Source organism: Rattus norvegicus, chromosome 7 (genome assembly GCF_036323735.1).
Source record: "Rattus norvegicus strain BN/NHsdMcwi chromosome 7, GRCr8, whole genome shotgun sequence".
Classification (NCBI taxonomy): Eukaryota; Metazoa; Chordata; class Mammalia; order Rodentia; family Muridae; genus Rattus; species Rattus norvegicus.
Window position 1 is genome coordinate 34,002,758 of NC_086025.1, and position 27,957 is coordinate 34,030,714.

Genomic DNA, 27,957 nt, shown 5'->3' on the forward strand with positions numbered 1-27,957 from the left:
ACCATGTTTTAGGGTTTCTTAGTATGTTTCAAGTAATAGTCATTCCAGATGTGTCTTTTGTTGTAGAAAATATTTAATCTCAATTCAGGGCTTCTACCTCACTGTATTGACTAGTTTTGTGTATCAATTTGACATTAGTTGGAATTTTCACAGAGAAAGGAGCCTCCCTTGATGGAATGCCTCCATGAAATCCAACTGTAAGGCATTTTCTTAATTAGTGATCAAGGGTGCAGGACCCAGCCCATTCTGGGTGGTGCCATCCCCGGGCTAGTGGTCTGGGTTCTATGACAAGGCAGGTTGAGCAAGCCAGGGGAAGCAAGGCAGTAAGCAGCACTCTCTATGGCCTCTGCATCAATTCCTGCCTTCAAGTTCCTGCCCTGTGTCAGTTCCGGTCCTGACTTCCTTTGGTGATGAACAGCAATGTGGAAGTGTAAGCTGAATAAACCCTTTCCTCCCCAGCTTGCACCTTGGTCATGATGTTTGGTTCAGGAATACAAACACTGACTAAGACAGCTGCCTTTGATCATTCATTTCCCGAATAAAAGACAGACACAACCTTTGTATTTATAATAAGCTTTTATTAGCACTAAGGCTGGGCAGATATCTATCCTCTATGGTATTAGAATCTACTTCCCTATTGATAACCCTGAGTTATTACTAATTATATTTCATCTGAGCTGCTCTTAACTCCAATTGTCCAACCCTCATGGCTATGATTTCTTGTCACCAAACCCATGATGTCTTTCTCCTCTTTCCACCTTCTTATCTCTCTCCCTTCCTACCTGCAACTCCCTCTCCATCCTCCAGGCTCAGCTGTCCCCTCCACTGCCCAATCACAGGCTCTAGCCTGTTATTGATCAGAAGATTTACCTGACATCAATTGAGTACCTGACAGGGCTGCTCCTCAGGGGCAACCACCTCTTGAGGAGCCAGAATTAACATTAGAATACAAGCAGCATCAGGCAAATCCACCACAGTCTTTTGTAGATGTTTAGGGTAACTAGTCTCCTCATCCCATTGGCCTTTTGTACACTACACTCTAGAGTCATTTGCTTGACAAAGATGAATTCTTTATCTACACCAGTCAATGTCTGAGTTTTCTATTTTCAGTCATTGACCTTTGCTGTTCACCGATTCCTTCACCAAGGACATTCTGTCATGATTATTATAGCTTTTAAAATAACTTTGCAACTACTACTACTACTGCTAGTGCTACTGTTACTGCTACTGCTGCTGCTGCTGCTACTACTACTACTACTACTACTACTACTACTAGTAGTAGTAGTAGTAGTAGTAGTAGTAGTAGTAGTATTTGGAATGGGAGATTAAACCAAGGATCTCACACATAATAAGCCAGAACTTTAGCACACAGTTATATCCTAAACTCCTTCTTTAAAAACTAATTAATGTATCTATTTACATTTCAGAGATTGCCCCCTTCCTATTCCTCCTTCCCATAGTTCTTCATCCCATCCCCCTCCCCTTTGCCTCCCCTCTGCCCTGCCCCCTGGGCATCCCCCTTCCCTGGTGCCTCAAGTGTATACAGGACTAGGCAAATCCTTTCCTACTGAGACCAGACAATACAGTCCTCTGCTATATTTGTATTGGGGTCTTAGCCCAGCCCCTGTATGCTCCTTGGTTGGTAGCTTAGTTCTGGCAGCTCCCAGGGGTCAAGGTTAAGTGAGACTGTTGCGTCTTCCTATGGGGTTGCCATTCCCTTCAGCTCCTTCTATCTTCCCCTAATTCTTCTAGAGGAGTTCCTAACATCAGTCTAATGGTTAGGTGTACTTATCTGCATCTGTCTCAGTCAACAGCTGGTTGGGCATCTCTGAGGATAGCCATGCTCGGTTCCCTCTGTTAGGTGTCCTATAAAAACACCAGGCTACACGACTGTAACATATATAGAGGGCCTAGGTTAGACTCACAGAGGCTGATCGCACAGTTGGCTCTCAGCCCCCATGAGGCCAGGGTAGTTGATTTTGTGGGTTTTCTTGTGGCATCTTCGGTCTTTGACCTTTCTGGCTCCTACAATCCTTTCTCCTCCTCTTCTGTAGTCTCAAACTCGCATCTGTTTCCATCACTTGCTATATCGAGCCTCCCTAATGGTGATTATGTTAGGCTCCTCTCTACAAGTATAGGAGAGCATAGTTAAGAATTAAGAATTCTTTGTTTGTTTGTTTGGCTGTTGTTGTTGTTTTTCTTTCTTTCCCTTTTGTTTTCGTCTTTTTGTTGCTGTTCCAGCCATGTTTGGTTCTATTGTAGATTTCTAGGCCACCCGTTTTCTGGTTTCTGATCCTCCAGGCAGTGTCAGGGGTGAGGTCTTTCTCATGGCAATGGGTCTCAAGCTGTAAAATTTATTTCATAGAAGTGTGTTAAGTATATATTACAGCTGCCCAATGTATTCTAGCTGAAGCACATTAAGGCATAAGATCTGCAATTAACTTTAAATTTCAGATATGTAATATGTACTGTGTTTATGTTGTATTTAGGACATACATTTTTTTTCTAAATTTCAATTTTAACTAGTCATTCTGACTTGTGTGTGTGTGTGTGTGTGTGTGTGTGTGTGTGTGTATGAGCATGTACATGTGTGTTTTATATTTGTTTTGTTCTCGCATGCCCCTACGTACAACTAAGCTAAAAGAAGCACTTCTAAGGGAAAGGAGAGATGAAACCTAAAAGGTATTTATGCCTGCGGCTTACAGTCTAAAAACCAGTGAAGCACAGAAAACAGAAACGTCTGAGTGCTAATTGCAAATCAAAAAATAAATTTAAAATATAATAAGACAAATTCCAATCACCCACCTATCCCGACAACAAAGGTGCCATTTATTATTGATACATCTGTGTCAAAGAGTGTTAATAGTGATGCAGCTTTCAATTCACATTAAACTATAGGTCCCTAAACTGAGGGAGAAAGAGTTGTGCAGAACCCAAAGCCAGCACAGAGGGAGTAAAAGCTTGCAAAGGTTTCAACATTCCATTCTAACTTTTGCTGACTGGATTTGAATTTAATGTAGACGATTTCTTCTTCTGTTATTCCTCTTAGTAATAAAAGTGCCTAATTTCAAGTCAGCCTTATATGGAGTCCTCCCCTGCACTGGAAAGTATGTGCAAGTATGAGCCCAAGTTTTATGTCACTTTCTTTCCTTGGACGAAAAGGCTGAAGACAATTGCAGATAAGCTGCAGCCAGAGCCTGAGAAGTTACCCTTGTTTATGAGTTGGACAAGCATATTACGTCTTAAAGCACCAACCCTGCTTTTAATGACTTTTGTTATAATAAGCTCATGTGTAAGTTGGAGCCTGCCTGGAGGTTAGTCATCATACCATGAGGATTACGTAGCCCCTGATCAGTCAGGAGGCAGATGATGGCTTTAATGTACTCCAGCAAAACACATGAGAAAGGTGACCCCAAGGATAGAGTGTGGCAAACTTTGTGACTATGAGGACCATAGCAAACTCCGGGAAAGACAGTTGTAGATAAAAGAAACGACTTGCCTAGATTTTCCTGCCTGATCTAGGACTGAAATCGTCTTGTTCATTGCTCATTTAGGTGGAATATGAAGATAGGTCCTACCCTCTACCCCAAGAAAAATCTAGAATTTGGGGCACTGAAATATATTATTTTATGATATAAAATAATGATGTATGAATATAAAAATCTTACATGTTGTCTATAAGATGAATGACTTCTGCTTTATGAATGTAGTAAATATATAATTATACACTTTTGAGGGATGTTGATACATGATCTCTTTTTTTTAAAGATAGTTTTTTTTAAAGATTTATTTTTATTTATTTTATATATGTGAGTACACTGTCGCTGTCTTCAGACACACCAGAAGAGGGCATCCGATCCCATTACAGATGGTTGTGAGCCACCATGTGGTTGCTGGGATTTGAACTCAGGACCTCTGGAAGAGCAGTCGGTGCTCTTAACCACTGAGCCATCTCTCCAGCCCCGATACATGATCTCTTTGATCAAACTCTCATCTATATGTCTTTCTCAACAAAACCTTGGCTTCTGAGGCTTCATCTTTATATGCCCAATTTTACCAAGGATTTTTCCACCCTTAATATGCGGTCAGCACGCATATCTGATGGGATTCCACATTGGGTGACTTTGGATTGCTGTCAGCAAGAAATCTGTTGTACTGGTTTAGTAAGCTACCCCATTTGTTCTTACTCTGGTTCCATCCAGATACTTTCAACCCTCTGGTATCTTCCTCCCGTGCCTGTCCACTGGATGCAGATCACCATGGTAACTTGGTTTTCAAGTTGGGCCCAACCTCTTCCTCATTGCAAAACTCATGACAACAGGATGAACTATTATTAGTCTGAACATTACTCAGGATATTTCTCAGGATTAATACTGACAAGTAAAGTTCACTCTATCTTACTCTTCATTCCCGTAACATGTGACTTCAACTTGTTGAAACCAGAGCTCGGCTGAGAAATGAACATCATCGAGGTTCCTCTCTTTTGCCCTTGCCATTGGCCTGACCATTCCACCAAAAGAACCCTTTAAAATACCCTTTAAAATCACAATCTTTTCGACCCTCTCCACACTAATTTTCAAGAAGATGAATATAGGCTATAAGAGATGAAACTTATTAGGCTCATAATGGGTTGGGGCTATTTTCAGTAAGTCAGTGGCTCTACAGGTGGACTTCTCTGTAGCAGTGACATGAAAACGGCCTTCAGTTGTTGCCACACACCTGCAAAGACTTTAACTGTTGCTACTTAGAAGGTCAAGTCTGTATCTGAATTCCCAGGAGCATCATCTCCATGAACATTAATGGTCTGAGATTTTACCGTCGTTTACTGGAACCCTCTTCGTTTTAGCAACAGACAGCAGTGTCCCCAGTGTTAGTTGCTTAGGAATGAGACTTAAGAGTAAACATTCAAAAAGAACTGCCATTAAGGTTATGTAATTTCTCCTCTCACCAACCTTTACACGTGGCAAACTCTAGCTTTCTGTAAGCGGGATTCCCTCGCCAGCTGTTTCCATGCAGAACTGAAAAACTCATCTGTGGAAGGTGAGGAGCCTCGATCAATCACTCTTTGCATTTTATCTTGGTATGTTGGCGCTCACCCTGGAATTCCTTCTCACTTTTTTCTGATTCCAGTTTCTTACTGCGACTGTGGGCTGTTAGCATCATTATTTCAGTTTCTCAGAGAAAAGACCGTTCTATTGCTTCTCAAGGAACAGTGAGAAACCCAAGTCTACAATTAGTGTTTCTAAACATATGCCAAGCTCTGAGGTTTTTTTTTCTTTCTTTTTAAATTGGATGATCTCTAGAGTGTATTTTAAAGTAAAAATTTTGTTTAAGGTTATTTTGAGAACAGCTTTATCAAAATAACTAATCAGAAAATTATTTTCTCTTTCTAAGTAGATCAAAAGACCCATTTATCCCAAGATCCGATTTAAATTAGGAAATATATCAAGTTAGTTGAAGATAAAATTACATATTTTGAGGAACTATTTTAATGGTTTTGCCCAAAATTCTGGTTCAAGCATATAATCTCAACCCTGAGGGTCTGACGCAGGAAGAGTGTTTCATAGTCAGAGGTTCCCTAAAGTGCTTTTACATAAATTAATGATCAAATTAGAGCATCGACTTGATTTTTTTTTATATAAGACAATGGCTTTAGAAACAATGGAGAAAATGCTAAATTTCTTTCAATGTCATGCATGAGTTTATTAATTCAAGAACACAAGCACATGTCTGTGTTTGACCATCTTACAGACAAATTTACGCCTGTGGATTGCAGCCTCCTGAGACTCAGAGCCGAGACAAAGGAGAACGGGAATTTCTCTCCCTTAGTCAAATGCTGTAGGTCCAGTTGCCACTGAGAATCTCATGGGAGCAGCAGCAGTCAAACCTGAAGATGTGATTTGGGAGTCAAAGGCTTTGTGGTGGCCACTTACTTGACTTTTACTTCTACGAGCATTGAGCATTGTTTTTAAGAGGGATGTTTAGGTGCCATACTTTTTACGCACTTACTTAGCTTTTGCAGAAGATAAAAAGGCCCAGAGCTACCTTGCAGACTTTATGCTAGTGATAAGGAGACTCATCATTTGGATGCAAGATGAACCCAATGGTGTGAGGGGTGTCCTGAAGACAGTAGAGACGAGTGGACGCCGATCGACATAGCACAGAATCCCAATTCTGTTACTCACGCTATGTGACGCTTCTGTCTGGAGAGCTGGGGTTTTTCCATGTCGCTAAAATTAGAAATAAATCAATAGAAACACTTAACGTTCTAAGTCTACAAGTCTGTTAATGTAGGTGATATAATATATGTCTTTCTAGTGACCACCACCATTACCTGTTTAAATCGCTAACTTTAACCATATACTTCTTCATCCTGCACGGGGCCAATGGAGACCTGTGCATCACGATGTGGAGAAAAGGAGAGGAGACAACACAGTTGAGGAATCTATTGCGGGATAGCACAGAGCAGGGCCCACACTCGGGGTCAGAGCTTTTGCTTTGCCTTCTCAGCTGTGTCTGTAGCAATTCTCTCGCCCACTCCAGCTGTTAACTCATCCCTGATCACCCTTCTGCAGCATACCCCATCTTTGGGGTCTGTTCCCCAGTCTAGCTCCTTCCCAAGCCAACCTAGGCCACCGTCTGCTCTATGAGTGAATATGTTGGTGACAACTTTTGTACAATTCTGATGTTCTCATTTCAGGCCACCAAGACAGATTTTCTTTGTTTACCTCCAGACCATTACAAGGAAGATGTTTTGCATTTGGATATTTTCTTCACACTTTCCTAATTAGATCAACTTTGTTTTCCAACCTCGCCTTTAGGATAACTTCCAAGACTATTTTCTATTTCTTTTTTTATTTGAAAAGAAATTCATTTAAGTCCCTTCAATTTTTCCAAAAGTCCAAATATTATTATACTTTTACACTTGCTTTGAATACAGTGGAATTTAATGAGGACCCAGAAATTCCAATATTGGGGGTAGCTGCTACTTGGTATAGAGAGGGCCTATGTGACTTTCTTGCAGGTCATTTCTTCTGGGATAGTTAGAAAGTACAGAAGGAGACGCTGATGAAGAGACAGATTCTGACTCGAAATTCATATTTGCTATGCTGTAAAAAAAGTGTACCTTGGTCTGGCTCTCCATTTACACACCCAGAATACTAGAAAAGGAAATATTTCCTTTCTCATTAAATTAGAAGAAAAATCAATTATGCACCTATATGATAGAACTATTACAATTTTCAAATGTTAGCAATGATCATACCCTGCATAAAGCCAGATCATACCTCCAAAACTTGTCTGGATCTTAACATTGGAAGAATCGTGATGTGGAGGCTCAGGTGATTCTTTGATCAACAAATAAATTCTGCATAAAATAAACCAGTGACCTTCCTCTGTGAGGGTGTCAAGAAGTAGAATCTGTTTCTGAAGACCTCATAGAATAAGAAATCTACCAGGGCAGAGGACCCCAGGATTTCTTCTCTCTCCCTCTCCCTCTCCCTCTCCCTCTCCCTCTCCCTCTCCCTCTCCCTCTCCCTCTCCCTCTCCCTCTCCCTCTCCCTCTCCCTCTCCCTCTCCCTCTCCCTCTCCCTCTCCCTCTCCCTCAACCCCCCTTTCCCCTCTCTAGCTTATGCCTCCAATACAGAGGTCAGAGGAGTATACTGGGTACCTTCTCTTCATCACCTTCTTTTTATATTTGAGGCTGAGTCTCTCACTTAACCGAGTGGCAGGCTGCCAGCCAGCAAGTTGCAACTCCCCCAACTGTGCCTCCTACAGCCCTGAGGATGCAGGTACACATAGACACACTTGACATTTTATATGGATTCCGGAGATTCAAACTTAGGTTCAAAGGCTTGCACAGCAAGCATTCTTACTCCTTCCCCTGGCCGTATTACCATGCTCATTGTCTTCTACACCTTTATTAGTTAAATGATTTTTTTTATTAAATTGAGGCATCTCTTGAAAATATTTTATTGTCCACAAACACTTAACTCAGATTTTTAGTACAATTTATGGAAATCATTTACATGACAATTTAAAGGTTTGATAAAATCCTAAGAAGAAGAGCTGAGCATAGTGTCCCTCAGCTGTAACATTCATAGTACTCTGGGAACTGAGACTGGAGGATAGCAAGTTTGAGGCTGGTCTAGACCATCTAACAACAACAATGGGGTAAGACATAGGAGTCTAGAACATTTAGAAATACTGAGAAATACAATAACAGGGCACATGGACACATGGACACATGGAATGGATACATTCATATGTATTTAAAATAAGCCTAGTGAAGCAGTTGGAAACTATTGGGAGAAGCTATGGATAAGGGAACTAGCAGCAATGACACAGGAGTTATTAAAAAATGAAGCAGCATTTTTGATGTTGCCTCCACTTTAATAAGAAGAGCCCAGTACTATGAGAGATAATCTGTTTTAAAAATTAGTCCTTTTTAAACATCAAAAAGAAATATGATATTTCTCAGTACTCAAGCCAGAAAGTAATGATTGATGCTCATTCTAACTCTGTTAAATAGTAATATTTTTAACACACATCTCAACTGTTTGTGGCTTTTGCCATCCAATGATGAGAAATATCTTCATCTATGAATGTTTCCAACGTTAGTACTTATTGGGAAATGGATGTATCTTGCAGAAGTTGACACTGAGTTATATATGGTGATAGAAATATTCTATAATGTGGAAGGAATGTTTGATCTCTTGGGTCCATGAATTCCATGAAGACCTCAACTATCTGTAGTAAGAAGTCAGAGAAAGTTCTTGCATGTGCAGAAGCTAAAATAAGTTTCACACAAGGAAACACAACAGGCTATGTGAGTCTAGGGGTAAAGAGTTGGCATGGTATTCTGTACACTTGATTTCTTGTTCTGAGTTAGCGAAGCCTGACAATTACATTCATTTGGAGATCATGTTGATATTATTTTCTTTTAAATTTTATGTGTTAAGCTTCATGAGTCTATGCCACTTCTTTTTTAAACTCATTTGAAAATATTTATTAACCATGTATACAAGGCTTTCATTTTATAAATTGTACAGGAAGTGCAGAGAGGAGCACATAGGTCAATAGTGCAAGTTACTGCCATGGCCCAGCCCTGAAATAGTCAGTACCCAGTACCAAGAATTGATTTTTAATTAAAAATTTCAGAGTTTATAAGTTTAGCTGTAAATCTATAACTAAAAACTTGTAAGCAAGAAGTTGCTTCTAAATGACAGGGTTTTAAACTGTGAATCTGTCCCATGTGGTTAACTTACACTTAAGTATAAACTGATGTATTTTTCAGTATTACATATATCTTTTGAATGGTCTAATTTAAACATTCACTTTTGCCAATGGGAGTGGTAGATGATGAGCATTCAAAAGAAATTCTGTTCTCATTTTTTTAAAGTAAAGTTTGATTATTATGATGAGGATCATGAAGAAGAAGAAGAAGAAGAAGAAGAAGAAGAAGAAGAAGAAGAAGAAGAAGAAGAAGAAGAAGAAGAAGAAGAAGAAGAAGAAGAAGAAGAAGAAGAAGAAGGTGGTGGTATGTGTGTGTGGGGGGGTTGGGGGTGGTATTGAACATGCATAAAGGTCACAGGACAAAGTCCAGGAATTGCTTCTCTCCTTCTACAGTGACGTCAGTTCAGATTGTTAGGCTTGTTGTATAAATACTTTTCCCCACTGAGCCATCTTACTGGCCCAGGGCCCTTTCACTCACTCATTAATATAAATATTCCCTAGACATTTTGGCAACCCACAGGCAAGGAGTTCCTAAGATTTTTGTGGACTCTTATCCCATGGGATCACAGCAGAACAAATTATTCCTGCCGTGAATCTTAAGGCAATAGCTGAGGGAAGTCTTAAGAGAATCTGTCCATTTCCATGGCAGACCTAACTCATGTGTTGTTTGGATTAAGACTCACTACTAGAATTTCATATTACCTCATTGTTGTTGCTGACTGATTTTCATTCCTAATGTACTTCTAATAAGCCTTTTCCTAAGAATGTGAACATGGGAAGAGTGTCAGAAGATAGGACTTCTTCATGCAAAAATCCAGTACTGGAATTTGCTCTAGCCACTAAGGTATTCATCTTACCAGCCTGTTCATTTTGCTGCCATTACCTCTGAATGGAATTTTGACTTGATTCCCTAATCATAATTATTGCTTCTTTAAGTTCTTGCTTTTCCCTATATGCTTTTGAACCCATAACTAGGACACAGATAGTCTCATCCCTCTAATTTGGAAGAGAAGAAAGGTCCATATGACTCAGCATGGAATTGAACTTAAGGCAGGCATTTACAACATAGGATAGGAAATCTGCATAAATGGAATCTCACACACAGCTCCGAAATATCTAATAGAGTAGAAGAAACCTAATTCACCACTCTGGAAAAAAATACTCGGTTTTGTCAAAATTGTGTTTATAAATATTTGCATCATTTTGGTGTTTGCTTTGTAAGTCGACAACACTCTGACAGCCAAACCATGTGGTCTCTGTGAAGCTTGCTTCATTTTTACATACACAGTACTATAATAGCTCTCACAAACAGAGCCAATCCAACAATATGTTATAGAGCACATCTTTATTCTTATCAGTGTTTCCTCCTGGGAAGGCTTTATATATAATAAGGTGTCAGGATTACACACAACTTGTGTTCCTTCATTCAGTGACAAATACAGCTAACAATACTTAACTGGAACCCAGAAAACTTTCTCAGCACAACTCTGGTCTGTATCATGAAAAAATGGAGCCTATTTCTTTATTCCACGTTATAACTTTGAGAGCATAGTGGGCAGATGAAATATAAGAGTACTTAAGAAATTTTATGGTTGAACTCTGGAAAGAGGAGGTAGTTGAGTTTTCTTAGCTGTACTTGGAACTGATTTTACCAGACAGAAGTATCCACAGAGACATTAAAAACCGGGAAAGCAAAATTGGGACTAAAACCAGCAAACATCCCTCCTGGAATTACAACTCAAATTTTTATTTGACATTAGATGATATCATATGAGAGACATTTCAAATTCATAAGGTGTTCTTGAAAAGGTTCTGATGAGAGTCACTTACTTTGATTTCAGAACTTAAAGTAACTGAAAGTGGGATTACTGTTTTCTGAAACTCATCCCTAAAATTCTCTCAGTCTAATTCCTAGTCTTCTCAAGTACATTGGCCATTTTTTTAAAACATTATCTAGCATATGGTTGCTATGAGATTTTGACACATGCTGTTATCTATTCCTAGAATGACCTTCTCACAGGTAATCTCACTCATTGTTTTATTAGAGGATTCTTCAATTGTCACCTTATTAAATATGTTACCTATTCTGTAAGTAGGTATTTTTTTTTTTACGTATAAATTTGAAGAGCAACTCCTCAATCTGCTTCTAAGCTTCTGCTTTGGTTTTCTTCATGCCATTTAATATCACATACATACAGGTATGTATGTCACAGGGGTGTCTCCGATGCCCAGAGTGGTGCCACAGTTTACACATGCTAAAGAGATAAGCAATACAAGCTGTTGTATCTGTTAGCTAATGGAACATTTTAATCACACCTCTGATACTAAAAATACACTTGCTCAGTGTGTCAGTGTAATTAATGGAATTATGATGATTTAAAAACTGATTCATATTTTAAAATGAAAGTCATGTTTGAAGTGTTCTGTCCTAAAAGGCAAGGAAGGATGTCTTTGTGTTTCCCATTGAGTTCATTTTCATTGTGTAATCCAGTGTTTAGATGAACTAAGTGTTAACTCATAAAAGTATTTTTCAGAATCCTGTGTCCTAATAGGTTAATGCTACCATCTTAAAAATGAAAAAAATTGCCACTATTCTGCAGGCCAAAAAAGATCAAGATGTTGGCTAATCAACAATGTGGCTAAGGTCACCCTTTCGTTACAGACACCCATCCTTTCATTTATACATAGTGGAGAGTGAAGGCTTACCCTATAAGTATGCAGTCCCCCACCTCTCTTTCTATAAGACCTTGAATCCCATTCATCGGTGTTCCATTATTATGACTTAATCATGTCCCAAAGCCCCCACCTCCAACATCATGATATTGGGCTTAGGATTTCAATGCATAAATTTGTGAGAATATAAACATTCATTCAATAACATCAGCTTAAATCAGAATGTTCTATCACCCAAGCACCGTGCAATCTGAACTATTAGAAGCAGATGCCCACAACATACAGCAGAAAAAGCAATTTATTACTTACATAGGAAATTGTTATCCAGTGACTTCATGGGCGGCTGCTGCATGTATGGGAGTGCTCAATCTGCACTTGAGTGCTCCTGATTTTTGCCAAGGCGGTCCCCAAGCAGCAGGATGTCTATCAGGGACATCACATTGTATCTAAGTATACAGACTACAGGAAATTGAATTACAAACGTTACTTCATCATGGAGAATTTGTAAACCTCTGAATTTAAAACACTCTTGTGACTAGTGGAGGTACGTGACAATGTTGCATTAGAACTTGTCAGAGAAAGGCTTTGATATCCAGGGTAAACTGAGGTGACTTGAAGAGTCTGCAGTTGATCACTCAGCAGGCTATTCTTTGAGGAAACAAAGCATGACTCTTTGAGGCAAGGGAGAAGCTTCCTCGGGCCACCAAAATACTCTCTGAGACTGAAAAGAAGGGTGAGGGGAACACACACACAGAGACACACAGACTACACAGACACACACACACGACACACACACACACAGACATACACAGACACACACAGACACACAGAGACAGACACAGACAGACACATACACATACACACACAGACACACACACACAAATACACACAGATACACACAGACACATACACACACACACAGACACACAGATACACACAGACACACACAGATACACAGACATAGATACAGACAGACACAGACACATACATACACACACACAACACACACACACACACACACACATTTGACATATGGTGAATGGAGCAAAGCTCCAACCACTTTACATACATACACATACATACATTGAATGAATGGAGCAAAGCTCCAATAACTTTGTTTTCTCCCATAGCTAATGTATCCTAGCAAAATCTTTCAAGCAATATAAAATTTACAATGTGATTTTCCTTCTAGCAAATGATTGCAAAAAGCCAGTATCTTTCTCAATACCTTTACATAAATAATTTTGCATATCACAGGTAAAAAGATCATATTACTTCCAAGAACCCACACGTATTTGTAGCAGAGCAACTTGCTCTAGATTAACAAAATGTAAGTAAGCAAAGTAATTTTCTCAGCCAGCTTCCCTTACTGGCAGGCTGCAGGTTACAAAGAAAGGACCAATTCCTTTATTATCTATTCTAAAGAATAAATTTATAAAAATCTGGTTTTACATTTTTTATTTAACGTATAATTGGTTCTTTGTGAATTTCACATCATGAAGGTCAACCCCACCCATCCACATCCCTTTGTACTCCCTTGGCCTTACAACCCACACCCCCCCAACCCCCAAGAAAGAAAAAAACCTCTTTGCGCAAGCTGTGGAGTGTCACAGTGTGTCCCACAGAACACCCTTTTGCTCACACTTCTTTAGTTGCAAAAGGGAATAGCACTCGAAATGTATATAAGAAATACTCAAGTTAATAAAAAAAAAAAGTTCACTGCAACGAGTCATTGGTCTGGTTTGAGGCCTCTGGTTTCTGCTACATCATCAATACTGGATCCTCACTGGGATTCCTGTCGGTTATGCCATTGTGGATGAGTTCAGGGGTACTCTGCCGCCTCCCCCCACACCTCGCCTCTGGTCTCATGGTATCACCTTCATTAGGTTTTTCAGAGGTTAAAGTTTCCTTAGAGAAGACTATGTATTTTATTTCGATAATGTAATCACCTCCTATGACTTGCTGTTTTGTCTACATGGATGTTGAGTTGAAACTTCTGGGTTCCTTTTTCTTTTTCCTTTTATTATTACTATTATTTATTTTACTTACTGTCTTACATCCCGCTTACTGTCCCCCTCCTTGTTATCCCTACAAAATCCTTCCCCTGTCCCCCTTTTCCTCTGAGCAGGTGGGGCGCCCTTGAGTATCACCCTGCCCTGACACTTCAAGTATTTGCAAAGCTAGGCTCTTCTTCCACTGAGGCCAGACAAGGCAGCTCAGCTAGAAGAACAGATCCCACATTCGGGCAATGGTTTTTGGGATAGCCACTATTCCAGTGGTTCAGGACCCATATGAAGACCAGGGTGTATATCTGCTATATATGTGTGGGGAAGCCTAGGGCCAGCATGTTCTTTGGTTGGTAGTTCAGACTCTGAGAGCACCAAGGGTCCAGGTTAGTTGACACTGTTGGTCTTCCTGTGGGGTTCCTATCCCCTTGGGGCCTATAATCCTTCCTCCTCTTCTTCTGTAAGAGTCCTCAAGCTCTGTCTGCTGTTTGACAATGGGTGTCTGTATCTGTCTGAGCCAGCTGCTGGGTGGTGTCTCTCAGAGGACAACAAACATCTTAAAAGAGTCATAAATATAAACATTTATATAAAAACAATCAGAAATTTCTACTTTAAATGCTCAGGTTGGACATCTACTCTTTAACAATTTTTCATTAAATTATATTAGAAAGTTGAGGAGAAAATGGTTTCAAGAGATCAATCATCATCTTGATCACCATCCGAGCTTTAGCAAGAGAGGCATGTCAGCTAGTGCTGCTTGGGCTGCCATTGTTGTTCCCTGACCTAAAAAAAATCCTTAGCTAAACTATTAAGAGCGTGTCTTTCTGAACTTCGAATTGTCCTCTAAGACTTTTCTACCACAGAGGCAGTAAGAAAAACATCTTAATTTACTAACAATCTCTGACTCCAAATTCTTTCCGAGGGTGGCAGTCACTGCTGACAAGCTACATTTCTAATTTTTTTTCCCTCCAGGGGTGGTGATTGAATCATTAATTTGCTCCAGCAGCAATGCTTAAAAAGACCTAGCACTATTATGGTGAGTGCCTGAGACACTTCCCAGTGAGGAGGGGAAGCCCCCTGAGTGTTTTCATACAACTCAGGTTGGGAGCAATGGGAGAACAGCGAGCAGGGCTACACTCCCCAACATCGAGAGCTCCTCAGGACACATGGTCTTTGTCACTCTGCCTCTCCAAGGCACACCCATCATGATTGGGCTAACCAGTGGGCTGCATTCCATGAGTAAACCTATTCGTCGTGCCTCTTTATGGCCCCCAGCAAGAACGTGTTCCAAAATACAGAAATACTTGCCAATAACTTTCAATTACCAGTCTTAGAAAAACAAATGCCAATGAAGACTAAGAAATTTCACCAAAACGAGTAATGACCATGTTTTATGATGACTCCAATGTAGAAAGTGAATCAATCTGAGAGCTACTCATAACACACAAACATAATTATCCATGTCCATTCTTAGGTTCGTTCTGGACCCTTGGTGCCTATTGCTCTTGAGCTTCTGCTGGATTAAATTTGTTAAAATGTGGTGAAGAACGTTCACGTATGTCTATTGAAGTTATTGCTATATGGTGTTCTTTTGTGCTATGGCTGTGGTTTACGTGTGTTTTCAATTTTGCTAATTTATCATGACTAAATTTATCTTAGAAATGTAGACTGGTTTAATATATAAAAATCGGTTTAAGGCATCATATTACAAATTAGGCTAGTAAAGCAAACGGACATTTCAAGTAATGCATGTAATTAAATCTACTGTTGATTTCTGGCGATATCTGCTGGCAAAATCAGAGTGCGAGATACATATATTAGCAGGTAGAAGGCATGCATAAGAACATGTACCTACGATAATATTTAAAGACAAAAGAGTGAATGCTTTACCCAGGAATTAAAAAAAAAAAGAAACATGTGAAAATGAATTATTTGTTCTAACTAGCCTGTATAAAAGATATAAAATCAAAGTCACAAGATCATGGTGTTTTATTTACAAGCTGTAAGCTTAGATGGGGCAGATAGCGAGCTATTGTGCCTGACATCTCAGCCACATGTCCCTTGTCAGTTGCTGTTTGATTCTTGACCAGGTTATTCTTACTCCATCAGCTGGTCCTCAGGGTCCACGTACTCGCAGGGTGACCTCTTCCTCTCTCCATCTTCCCCTGGTCTTTCTGGAAACCACTTACTCAATCATCAAGTCCTGCCTTTCTCTCTCTACTACCCAATCACAGACTCTAGTTTCTATTTACCAATTAAATGTAAATTGGTGAACAGATTCACGGTGTACATGAGGATCTTGCTTGTCTGGTGGCAACTAGATCTTGGAGGCCAGCATTAGCATTTGAATACACAGCATCGCCAGACTAACCTCCAACACAGATGGCTAGTCTGATTCATCTTATTTAATATTAAAGTAGAGGGTGGGAAAAGAAAAGGATCAGAAGGCATTTCAATTAGAAAGACAGAAATAACACACCATTTAATTACTTTTAGTACCAAAGTAAATTTTACTGCTCTAAGGACTGAGAAATATCAACTTTTAAACATTTATTATTTATCAATTTTAAACAGGTGTATAAGATATTCTGAATCACCCCCTTTCTTATCTCTGTCTCCCACCCTCAGTACTCCCCTATCCTCCCCACTTCAGGTTCCTTTCCCACATTTATATCATTTTGATTTGCTTTGTGACCCACCACATTTAGCTGGGATCCACTGCGTGAACATGGACACCTACTGGTGCATGGAGGGCTTAAGAGTGGTTACACAGCCAAAGACAAAGACAATTTCCTGTGCTAGAATCCATCAGTAGCCCATACTTCTCCGTGGCAGGATAAGGTCCATGGCATCTCCACACCTGGTCCCCATCTATATACAACACTTGACAGCCCAGTCTTGTGCAAGCCAAGTGCAGGCGACTGTAATCTCATGCCTATAAAGGAGGTAGTACCAGGCCTAGAATATAGGATTTCACAGTTTTCTCTCCTATCATCTGAATCTTACATTCTATCTGATTTCTCTTTCAGGGGGTTCCTCAGGCCTTAGAGGAGGTGATGCATATGTAACGCTCAAGACCAAACATGGAGCAGTCCCTTATTCTCAACATCATGAGCTGTCATGAATCTCTGCATTTTTATTGCATAAAGAAATTATCTGATAAAGGGAGAGAAAGGATCAAGGTGGGCAGAGGAGACAGACAGACAGACAGATAGATAGATAGATAGATAGATTAGAAACACATGAGGGACTGTAGGAGATCCTACAGTGTTTCAATTTTTTGATTATGGAAGAGCATTCATATACAAGGAGGTATATATGTGCAAATGTTTATGGAAAATGTTGCTAATTCTACACATTATGTATCATCTGATACATATATATATATATGTATATATAATGTGGTATATATAATGTGGCATATATATATATATATATATATATATATATTGGTTATGAAGCATTTCCTGTGTGTCAGACACGATACTGAATTATCTGAATAATGGCCCTCAAATACTTTGCTTCTATCTTCATGGAGATTATAGTACAAAAAAAATACATCTGTTAAATACATAGTCTTTCCTAAACTCCCACATTATTTCCATTCTCATTTAAATAATACTTATTCAATGTATAACCACATTTATATTACTAATTTTATGACACATTAGTTGAGGAGTTCCATTGATCTGTAAAATGCAGCTCCTTTCCCCTCCATCTGTGTTCTGTGGGGCATTTTCTTGATTGCTGATTGCTGTAAGTGGGCCAGCCCACTGTGAGCATTACCACTCTGAGATAGGTATGTCTGTGCTGTAGTAAAAAGCTGCCTTAGCTAGCTGGTATTGTAACGACAGTAAGCAATGTTCCTCCATGTTCCCTCCCTCGGTTCCTGCCTCATGGTTTGTTTCTGGCCTGAGTTTCTGTCCTGGTTTCCTTGAAGATGGGCTCTAACTAACAAATATGATAAGACCTTTCCTCTCCAAGTTGCTTTTACTCTCTTAGGAATACAGCAGGAATCATGTGCCTTTCATGGTAATGTTAGACTCTGGGATTCACTTTGTCCACTGGGTAAGGTGCTATCCCTAAATTGGCTCCAATATAATATTCACCTTTTTTCTCCATTTAGATTTAATAACTATTTCATTAAGATCTATTATGAAGATGTATAGTCACCCTGCTTCTCATACCTTTTTTTTGACTTACAACATATTGATAATTCTTCACACACACACACACACATTTACTATACTAGGTTGTAAAAGTATTAATTTCTTTCTATCCTCTCTGCTTTTACTTTAAGTGTTGTATTTTCCGTCTTGCTAAAGTTTTGAGCTCTCCTCATGCATTTGTATAGCTCATTGTCAATCCAAACATCTGTATAATATCTTATCCACTCACTGTGTCATTTTACGTAATACCAAGGAGGTCCATGATATAGGTGTATTTGATTTTTCTCACTTCAACTTTTACTGAAGACTTACAGTTGTTGGTGAGCTGGCTCTAACAGTTTTCCTCTCAATACTAGTAAGCATACATATGCCTTTTAGAACTAAAATTCTTTTATGAAATTTTGAAAATTACTCTTTTCAGTGGGGTGTGTGAGTTTCAATAGAAAAAAAAAAGAGATAAAAGCCTGTCCTTTAAAATCATGTTAATGAGAGAGAATCTGCTTTCTGGATTTCTCCACCTTCCACAGATCAAAACTTAGTTCTCTACTAAGGACTTGTGGGATGCACTCTGTGTCTGACTGAAGTTGTACTCTTCCATGTATTTCAAAGATATGGTTTCTTTCTGTCTTGTGATCTCCCTGACTTCAGTTCATTCTGTGATTTTTGTCTGAACTCTTCAAACGTGGGATTTGAGTGATGGTTTTCTATTAAGCCAACCAGGGTATATAATGATCATCTGACAGACTCTGAAGTAGGGACATACATGAACCCACACCAGTGAACTTAATCACAATGCCAAAACACGAATTCTAATAAATGTCCACTTAGAAAAAATAGAAGCAGCTTAGGTTTCACACTCGCCTTCTCTCCACAGCTCCAGAAACATATGCCCCCTTCCCTACCCAGCCTGCTTTATGTCTCCTTTTTCTTTTTTTTTCTTTTTTTTAAAGATTTTTATTTATTTATTATATATAAGTACACTGTAGCTGTTCAGACACACCAGAAGAGGGCATCAGATCTCATTACAGATGGTTGTGAGCCACCATGTGGTTGCTGGGATTTGAACTCAGGACCTCTGGAAGAGCAGTCAGTGCTCTTAACCACTGAGCCATCTCTCCAGCCCTCCTTTTTCTTTTTCCTACTGGGAGTAGGTGAGTTACCTTTCTTTCAGAACACATCCCCTGGTATCTACCAGGGATGGAATGGTAGCATTCTCCGGTGGAAAGGCACACATCCCAGAATATATGCATGACACCATTTAGGATGATTGGTTTTCTTACATGTAAAATTGTGAATTAAAAAGAAAACACCCTAATATAGCTGGAGAAGTCACACTTTCCAATGCCTAATGTCTACACAGAGTGTTTTCACACCTGCTGTTTCAGTGGCTCATAAAACCTTACAAGGCCCATGCAGATGTTTTGACTTAGAAAACATATAGCCTGAAATTCAGAGAAGTGATTGGGCTGATGGCAGGGCTAGCCAGTGGGATGCTTGGAATTAAAACCGCAACTGAGATGTCCCTATTTTCTGTCTGCATTCCATCAAAAGCATTTACTAGGGGTGACTATATGCACAAGAAATGTATATATGTATATGTATATATGTATATATAGCTTGAGAAACGTGGATAGTTCTTCACTAGTATACATTACTAGACTAGGTTGTAAACAGTATTAATTTCCCTCTATGTTCTCTGCTTTTATTGTAAGTGTTGTATTTGTATAGGGATATTGCAGCAGAGAGACAGGCCTCTTCGCTTTAAGGGACAGCACAGTTCTCAAGTGAAAAATTCATCAGCACTTCTGGATTTCCTCACTTCCTTCTCATTGGCTCTTCTGCTTCAGCGGCGTGACTGTAAAATCAGCACGCATGCTCAGAAAATAGATTATTTAAGACTTAAAATCTGAGCAGTCAAGGTGACTGTGGCATTGATCCACACAATGATTTTAACATCTAGCTTTGAGCACTCATTTCTAGAGTATTCATACACTAAGTTGAATTTTCATTTTCCATCAGCAGGTGGTGGTGCAGGGTTATGCTGTCAAATCTAGTGTTTAATCAGAGATCCCTGCTGTGTGGGTGAAAATAATATGCAGTATTTACTTTAGTTTCAGTACCCTGCATGTTGTCCTGTTATGATTGGCTTTATATAGAGAGATAAGTCATTAACATGGCAGCGGGGAGGGAAGGCATTATATCATATAAAGCTTTCAGAAGAAAGAAATGATACTGTATAAATAAAACACATACTACTTAAGTAATTCAATAATGTATAGATAAAATACATACCACTTAACTGATTCAAAAAACCAGAACTTTTTATATTGATTAAATGATTTTAATATATAGTTTTAATATGTTTAAAATATAAATCAAATATTTATATAAATTCATGATACAAATATTATAAAATAATATGAATAAATGGTGACTGATATTTTGTCATGTAATTAAAGAATGGGCAGAAAACTGAAGTCTTTTCATTCTGTCTTAGTGAGTGTTCTATCCCTGTGAAGAGACACTATGTTTTTTAAAAGATGTATTTATTTTATGTATATGAGTACACTATAGCTATCCTCAGACATTCCGGAAGAGGGCATCGGATCCCATTACAGATGGTTGTGAGCCACCATGTGGTTGCTGGGAATTGAACTCAGGACCTCTGGAAGAGTAGTCAGTGATCTCAACTGCTGAGCCATTTCTCCAGCTCTCTATGTTTCAATGCTGGTGTGTGTTTATTTGTTTGCAGTGCAGGCTTTCTCTGCGTATCCCTGGCTGTCCAAGAACTCACTGACCCAAAAGATTCTTTGCACATTGGTGATTATGGCAACATTATTTTCAACAATGAAGTTCTGGAATGATCCTAGCTGGGATGAATGGATAATGAAAATGGGACACACAAACACACACACACACAAATACACACACATACATGCATACAGAGACACACACATGCACACAATACACACACATACACACACACAGGAAGACACACACATATACACCCAGACATACATACAAATACACACACATTTAACACACAAAGACATATGCACACATACACATATACACACACATTCACATACATACACACAGGAAAACACAGGAACACACAGGAACACACAGGAACATACAGGAATGCACTGGAACACACACAAGGAACACACACACATACACATCCAGACACGCATGCAAATACACACACATATGTGTATAAACAGACACAGAGACATACACATACACACACTCAGGAACACACAGAAACACACACACACAGACACATACATAGAAATACACACACATAAACACACAGAGAGACATACACACATGTACATATACTCAGACAGACACACACACACACAGGGACATACACACAGAGGAACATACATGCACAGAGTGACTTTTATTTACCCGTAAACAATCATTATGATGATTTCAGAAAAATGAATGCCACTGGAGAAGATCAGGCTAAGTAAAATAGGCCAGACACAGAAAGATAGGTATCACATGTTTTCTCTCATGTGTAGAATCTGGATTCAATATATTTAAATGCAGGGTACATAATTATCTAAATATATTCAATAATTTAAAATAATAAGATAATAAATATATTTGAATATATTTAAACATTTGAATATGTCAGAATTTTAAATCTAAATATTTACATTTAAATTATATGGTCTGAAAGCAGAAGTACTTTGTTCTGGGGGAGGAAAAGACCTCAGAGGATGGGAGAGAGGAAGAAAATAATCAAATGGAAACAAAAATATCCCGTGTTTCTCTCATAAGTGGTACATAGATTTCAATATAGAACAGAATGGGGACTGTCTGAAGGGAGGGACTAGACATGTAGGGGAAGGAGGAGAGAAGCATGTACGAGAGAGTATCTGACCACAAGCATGTATGACAATGCCATAGGTAAGCCTAAGCCTATGCTTAGTGTGCTAACTGAAAAATATATTTTAGGAAAGACCACCTTTTTCATTAATTTATTTATCTACTTTTCATCCCAATGGCAGCCCGTCTCCTCCTAATCCCCTATCACATGGGTCCTCCCCTCCTCTGAGAAGGTGGAGGTCCTCCACAACTACTTCCGATTACAGTTGTCTTTTGTTTGATGCTCAGTGTGTGAGCCAAACCCTAGCATGGTCTGTTGGAGCGAGTGGACGTGTACATGTGTGTATATGGAAGTAAACGTACTCTTTTCTAACAAACTATCTATTCGGTTGGTATATATGACTGTGGGTATTTCTGCTTAACTTTGGAGGTCAGAAGACAAATAGTGAGGTCAGTTCTCTCCTCTTACTTTGTGGGTCCAGGGAATGGAACTAAGGTTGTCAGGTTTGGTAGCAAGCTTACCCGCTGAGCCATCTCCCTGGCCCTAGTCACATGTATTTTTAAGGCTGCAGAGTAGACAACTGAAACACAAACACTTTAGGGTGGGCACTTAAGGATGATATTTCTCTGAATCTCTCCCCAAACGGCTGGAAAGAAGCCAGTTGAAGAACCTCTAGTTTGACTGTTTGAAAATCGGCTGTAAAAAGCAGCAGTTTCCCAAGGAAGGGAAACACACAAACTAAAGCAGGAAGAAGCAGTTCAGGTCTAGTGAGGAAATGAGATTTTTGAAAACCGGAAACTATAAACTTTGTTTCTCTCTTTTTTTTTTACAGCCTAAAACGAAAACATTGCAAACACAAAACGAGTAGGATATCTTCTGAGGGGTAAACCTAAAGGCAGCTTCGCCCGTGTCCAACTTCAACATTTCTGGGCCACTAAGAATTGAGAACAATGCCCTCCCGAGTTACCAACATCCGACTCCTGTAGAGGGTTGAACTCCATATACCTGCAAGAGTCACCATCCTCTCCTCTGATGACTCAGGTGTATTCAGTAGTGAGAGATGAGTAGAGGAACCAGGATGAAATGTCTGCATTCTCCTCAGTGTAGCTATGAATGCCAGCGCCTGTCACTTCGTTCTCAACCTGTGGGTCACAACCCCTTTGACAAACCTCTATCACCAAAAATGTTTACATTAAGATTAAGCAGTAGCAAGATTACAGTTATGAGTAGCAACACAAATAATTTTGTGGTTGGGGGTCACCACAATGCAAGAGACTGTATTAAAGGGTTGCAGCATTAGGAAGGTCGAGAACCACTGCTCTAGAGGAATCCCATGATATATGAGTGACTGGATGGATGAATGAAAGCCAGGTCCATGTCCCTCGCTAACACACCTCATCATGTAATGCCTTCTTAAAGACATCGAGCTTATTCTGTAGGTTGGGATTAATATGATTGAGATGGGTAGAATGTATCTGATTAGGAACCTTCTATAATCAATAATTTTCTGCAAAACCATGGCAAGAACAACTAAATAATCACAAAAGGCATGAAAGCCTCTGGCTTCCAGAGGTTAATAACATCGCAAGATTACAAGATCTTGAATTATTAATGCTGTGTTATATTAAGAAGAAGAGTCAAATGCTAAAGCCTGTGACTTTGCAGCCATGTTGTCCTGCTGTCCTATTTTAAGGAGTGAAAGATTTTTTCCAGTTTGTAAGAGTGTGGGTGAATGAAAAAGCCTCCGTATGGAAATAATTCCTGTTTTAGGACATAAACAATTTTAACTATGTGCATTAACTGTTAATATTTTTATTGGCTATATATTTCTTGGTAATGGGCATGGCACTGTCTAAACCCCATCTTATCAATAATTGGTGGGGCAATGGGTGAGGGCCCCAACTCTCCCCACTACCCCGTGTGTGTGTGTGTGTGTGTGTGTGTGTGTGTGTGTGTGTGTGTGTCTCCCACATGGAGGCATGCAAACATGATGTAAAAATGGTTAAACGTGTGCATTCATATACATATCTCTTTTTGAAAAACAAAACTTAGCTTTAGAAAATGTAAGCATCAGGCTTAGGTATTTCCTTTCCTCTATACGCAAACATACGCGGATTACAGTGCATGGTAGCTCAGTGCTGTCCAGTCTTTAAACCACTGAAAGCAGCCAGCAGCATCCCAGGTTCACCTGTTCAGTGCCCAGTGATTCCTCCTTCTTGTTTTTCGTGCTTTCTCCAAGTTTTAACTAAACGCCTCAGCAGATAATAAGGATTCGTCCAAATGAACATATCAGAAAAGTCCATTTATTCCTTGGTCACAAGAATCCATTTTACTGTCTGCATTTCGGAAGGATCCTCTTGTAGACCTGTGTGTTTTCTCTCTTCCCTCCCCCTCCCTTTCCCCCTCCTCCTCCCCCCTCCTTACCTCCCCTCTGCCTGTGTGTGCATGCATGGGTGTGTATGTGCACACATGTGTGTGTTTCTCTCTGTGAATCTGTCTAGAGGTTTAGAGAGGTGATTTTAAGACCCAACCATTTTCCTTGCCCTAAGAGAATAAACAAATAAAGAAAAATTAACAGACAATAGCAAGAAGTAAAAGCCAGGAGTGGGTTTCTGTCACCCTGGACTTACTCTACAAACGCTGAAATCTTCCTTTCTTTGTTCACGTCTGCTCATGCATGTGCTTCATGCAAACACTTATGGTGGTGTCTAGGTCTACCTACCTCAGATGAATGTGGTAAACTCAAGATAGAGAGGTTCTCTTCGCCCATAGGAACAGACTAGATACAGGAATGCTAATTAATAAAATAATATGTGATTATCTTTTGGATTTTCAAAGCTCAGTCAAAAATTTAAAATTAGGGGAGTGTTTTATAGGTTGTGTTTGAAGCTACAAAATATACTTCATGAAAATATATTTTAAGTTATACCTTTAAGTCTCTTCCTTTATTTAATTTTCATTGATTCAAGAGTTGTGCATTCATACTCTTGCTTTGATTTCCAAATCCCAACAGATGTCTCAAAAAGACAGCAACTAAAAACGCTTAAAACTGCATACCCCAAAGTGCCCGTTTTTTTTCAGTCCTGAGCTTGCCAAGTTGTCAAGTGATATTATAGTTATGCTCTTTAAAACACTCAAAACGAAAAGCCGGATAAATGCAAAATGGTGAATTTTATAGCTTTTGTCTGTTCCAAAGGGACTGTCCAACAGAAAGTCCCATAGTACGCCCAATTATTACAGCACATATGGTACGTGGCATTATGAGTTATTTTGAGGGTTTTCGAAAGGGAGAGCTGTGCGTGACAACCACAGCAGTGCAGGCTGAGGAATTTAACTCCAGCTTTCTCATCCTCCTGTCGGCAGAGCAGGAAATGCAGAATGCTACTTTAGCAATCATTCCCCTAATTGTTTAACTTTGTTAAATTCACAGGGTATCAAAGGTCACGAAATCCATATCAGTCTGTGCCCATAGGACAGCGGCGATGTTCTGCTCAAGCCAGTAGAGTCTACAAAGGCAGTGTCCTTGCTATGCTTTCAAATCTCTATGATTAATTCACAACCTATTAGAAAATAATGAATATATGGTATGTGATATAACTTGAATTGAATGGCAATAGCCATTTACCTCTCTCATATGTACACACATGAACACACGTGCTGGGAGGATGACGTCAGAGAAACATGGACGCCGCTCACGCTAGAACCCTCCTGGCTTCGAGTCAGTTATACCGAAAAGGTTTTTGACAGTGTGAAGTAGCTGAGTTGACAGCATTGAACATAAAGGACTGTTCAATGATGGTGACGTCAATCTACCAAGCCAGTGAAGACTACCTCTATGCCAGACTTAGAGATGTTTATGTACGGCTGGAAATCCAATCCAGATAACTCCCCAACTCCGTCCCTGAAGCACTTTAAAGGTCACTGATACTTCTGTTTTGATGGAGAGTTTTTGCTTGGTGGATACTGTAACAGTGGAGGATATGTCTTCATGCCTTAAAGGTGTTCACATATATTATCCAGTAGTATGGCTTATCTCTCTTCTAAACTTTGTAAAAATTTTCATTCTGCCTCCCACGCCCAAAATCTCAGCATGACTGCTCCTTCCTGATTCTAGATAAAAATAAGAATTTTTTTCCTGCAAAATTCAAGGATATACATCTCTATTTTCTACTAAATATTAAAACAGGACATTTCTTGAAGTTAAGGGTTATGTTTATCAGGCATTGGTTCTAAGGATTAAATGGACTTAAATTATATTATTAAAATATCTGCATTCAGATCCAAGCCTAAAAGAAATTTAAAAGAAGATGTTTAAATGTAGCTTAGAATTTTGCTATTTTGTTACATTAAACACAATGTGTTACAAAATCTGAAACAGTTAGCACAGTTTCTAAAATTTGGAAAGTCAGACCTCAGTTATTAGTTAAGCCTTTCCTTCCAATTTTAGAGGGATTTATTTTAAATGTCTATGGGATATAACTTTAAAACAGTATATTAAGATTGACTGGTGGGATTGCAAACTGGTACAACCACTCAGGAAATCAATTTGGAGGTTCCTCAAGAAATTGGAAATACCTGAAGATCCAGCAATAACACTCTTGTGAATATACCCAAAAGATGTCCCAGCATGCCTAGGGCCACGTGTTCCACTATGTTCATAGCGGCCTTATTTGGGATAGCCAGAAGCTGGAAACATCCCAGGCGTCCTATGACAGAAGAATGGAGTCAGAAAATGTGGTTCATTTACACAGCGGAACGCTAAGATTGAAATTGTTATCACTATCATTTAAGAGTCAGTGAACATGCTTTAAAGTTGGGCTCTTGGATGCTCTTTCCATGGTGTCCAGTAGGTGGGGCTGGTGTAATCTCCTTCTTTACCAGGGAGCACAGAACCGGGGGAGCCAGAGGGACCAGAGAGTTTCCAGAATTGTTTTTTGTTTAACCCTAGTTGGTTACTGGCCACGTCAGTAATCTGCATTTCTGCAAGGGCAACTACTTTGTGCTCAAAAAATTCTTAGGATACAAATAAATAGAATTTTGTGATTTAGATTGGCTTTAGCATTGCAATTCTTAGGTTTACAATGATCCTTTTTCCATTTAGATCTTTGGCTAAAGTCTTTATTTAAAGGTTATGTTGATCTATTTGCAGTCATACTTTTAATTAAAGTGTGTAAGCCACATATATACACGTCTGGGATTTTTATAAACACATCTTCCTGACAATCCAAATCCAGAAGAATAAATTTTTCAATCAGGAGATCTTCTCTTGAAATGCAATCAAACAGAAGAAGCAAAGGGAAAGCAAGCTGGAAAGATTCACACGAGAGAAGTAGTAACAGAGGAGCCCTAAAAGCAAATATATACATCCTCCTACCCATTATGTAAAGCTAACAGATTTATTTTATTTATTATTCTTTTTTTTTTTTACAGATTCATTTTATGAAGGAAGAAACAGGGTACCAGAAAGCTGAAGGCATGTGTGCTGTTGGACAGGACCCAATGCTCACTTCCCTACTCTGGTGAGACTGCACAAGACTCCTCGGTAGGAGATGCGCTAAGTCTGAACTGGAGGAAGCACGACTTCAGTTTTGACAATTGGAAGTCTCCTTATATTGATTCTTCTTTGGGCACATGCTGGTGTTGTCCACAATGCTGTCTCAGAATCCCAGCAATAAATATGACCATTTGTTCAGTGTATCACTTAAAGACCTGTGCTACTTAATAGAGTACCCTTTAATCATGGGAACATTGAGCTGAACTGTACATTCATTTAACTTACATAAAATTATGAGTTGATTTCTGTTGCATTTTGAGACTAATTAAAGTGGTTAGAAGCTCCATGTGGCTGATGGCTGCCATGTTGGATGGGGCACATGTGGGTAGTCGTTTGTTTCTTTAATTCACTTTTACCATATAACTTACCTTTTAATCTTTCATTTTTCAGATTACAATATAATAATTACATCCTGCCTCCCCTCTCTTTCCTTCCTCTCATCCCTCTCGCACAACCTTCATTGCTCTTATTCAAATTCGT

The 27,957-nt window shown here is 39.2% G+C and overlaps 2 long non-coding RNA genes across 3 annotated transcripts; one reads left to right on the forward strand and one right to left on the reverse strand.

Annotated features, from left to right (window-relative positions):
- Positions 1-2,623: 2,623 nt before the first annotated feature.
- On the reverse strand, positions 2,624-12,316 carry LOC120093849 (uncharacterized). Its single transcript, XR_005487601.2, has 3 exons — positions 12,217-12,316; positions 6,010-6,230; positions 2,624-5,887 (listed from the first exon to the last, which is right to left on the reverse strand). It is a non-coding gene; the product is annotated as an uncharacterized LOC120093849 (long non-coding RNA).
- Positions 12,317-25,578: 13,262 nt separating this feature from the next.
- LOC134479666 (uncharacterized) lies at positions 25,579-27,629 on the forward strand. 2 transcript variants are annotated; one of them, XR_010053253.1, is made up of 2 exons: positions 25,579-25,922; positions 27,354-27,629. It is a non-coding gene; the product is annotated as an uncharacterized LOC134479666 (long non-coding RNA). The 2 variants fall into 2 exon arrangements; XR_010053254.1 differs by having other exon boundaries at positions 25,579-25,840.
- Positions 27,630-27,957: the final 328 nt, after the last annotated feature.